Genomic DNA, 1,340 nt, shown 5'->3' on the forward strand with positions numbered 1-1,340 from the left:
AGGGGAACCCTCATCCCGGATTGCTTCATCAATTATACTATTTCCTCTCACAGTAAGTTTCTTTTATGTTAAGTTTTAAAACAGTTTGTTCATTAATTCTCAGACATTTACACAACATCCTGAACAATTGCTAGTCTTTGTTAGCTGAATAATTAATTGTGACAACTAGTCCTTGTGGTTCGATCTCGTGCTTAAGCACTGTACTACTTGTTGAGATAGGATTCACTTCTCCTGTTTATCGCTATACACTTTAGCAGCATTAAGTTTTTGGCGCCGTTGCCGGGGACTAATTTTGTTTACAATTACTTCATTCATCTCGAAGCTTAAACAATTGTTTGGGATTTTTCCAACCGAGGACTGATAATCAGTCGTACTCTTATCTGATTTCATAAGCTGAAACTGTTCTTGCAGGTGCTGAGTTGAGAAAACAATGGCCGAAGATATGTCCGTGATGGAGCTGCTTAAGGCGAGACGGTCAACAAGCACCTCCGGTATCCTAGAGCCGTCAATAACAGCAGCATCATTCGAAATCAGACCAGCGATAATCCAGATGATCCAGAGCTCGGGGCAGTTCAAGGGGGATTACTACGAAGATCCCAATTCACACCTTGACAAATTCGTAGAATATTGCAGCACTTTCAAGTGCGAGGGAGTGACATCTGAGCAAATCTACCAGAAGTTATTCAGATTTTCTTTAAAAGAAGAAGCTGCAGAATGGTTACATTCAGTGGAGCCAGGCTCTCTCACCGGCTGGGATAATACAGTATCAGCTTTCCTAGCAAAGTATTTCCCCCCATCAAAGACTGCCCAGTTCAGAAGCGAAATTGCATCGTTTAAGCAGTCCGAGAGTGAGAACCTGCATCTAGCTTGGGAGAGATTCCAGAGATTGTTGAGAAGGTGCCCCCACCATGATTACCAGCGGTACCAGCTTGTTGATATGTTCTACTCGGGAATATCTCCTGTCAACCGCGCTTTTCTAGATACAGCGGCAGGAGGGAATCTGTTCAACAAAACTGCACTACAGGCTTATAATCTGGTGAAAGAATTGGCCGAACAGAGTGCATGTTGGCAAGATGCAAAGCCGCCTCAGAGCAGGTCCACTACATCAGAGGAGTGCAGTGGGGTGTGGCAAAAATCCAACCCTCAGATAACAGCACTCGCGGAAAAGGTAGCTCTGCTGGGAAGTCTTTTGAGCTCACCAGGGGCAGTAGCGAAGTGTGAGGTTTGCAACGGAGGGCACAATAGTGTGGCATGTCCAGTGGTGCTCGAACAGATCATCTATTCAAGGCAGGACGAGCAGAGGAGGTCTAGTTCTACATTCAACCTGGAGAGAGACATGG

General features: G+C 45.1%; 1 non-coding gene across 1 annotated transcript; it reads right to left on the bottom strand.

Annotated features, from left to right (window-relative positions):
• Nucleotides 1-808: 808 nt before the first annotated feature.
• On the bottom strand, nucleotides 809-915 carry LOC136221305 (small nucleolar RNA R71). Its single transcript, XR_010685079.1, has one exon. It is a non-coding gene; the product is annotated as a small nucleolar RNA R71 (small nucleolar RNA).
• Nucleotides 916-1,340: the final 425 nt, after the last annotated feature.

The sequence above is a fragment of the Euphorbia lathyris genome, chromosome 2 (assembly GCF_963576675.1).
Source record: "Euphorbia lathyris chromosome 2, ddEupLath1.1, whole genome shotgun sequence".
NCBI classification, from domain to species: domain Eukaryota; kingdom Viridiplantae; phylum Streptophyta; class Magnoliopsida; order Malpighiales; family Euphorbiaceae; genus Euphorbia; species Euphorbia lathyris.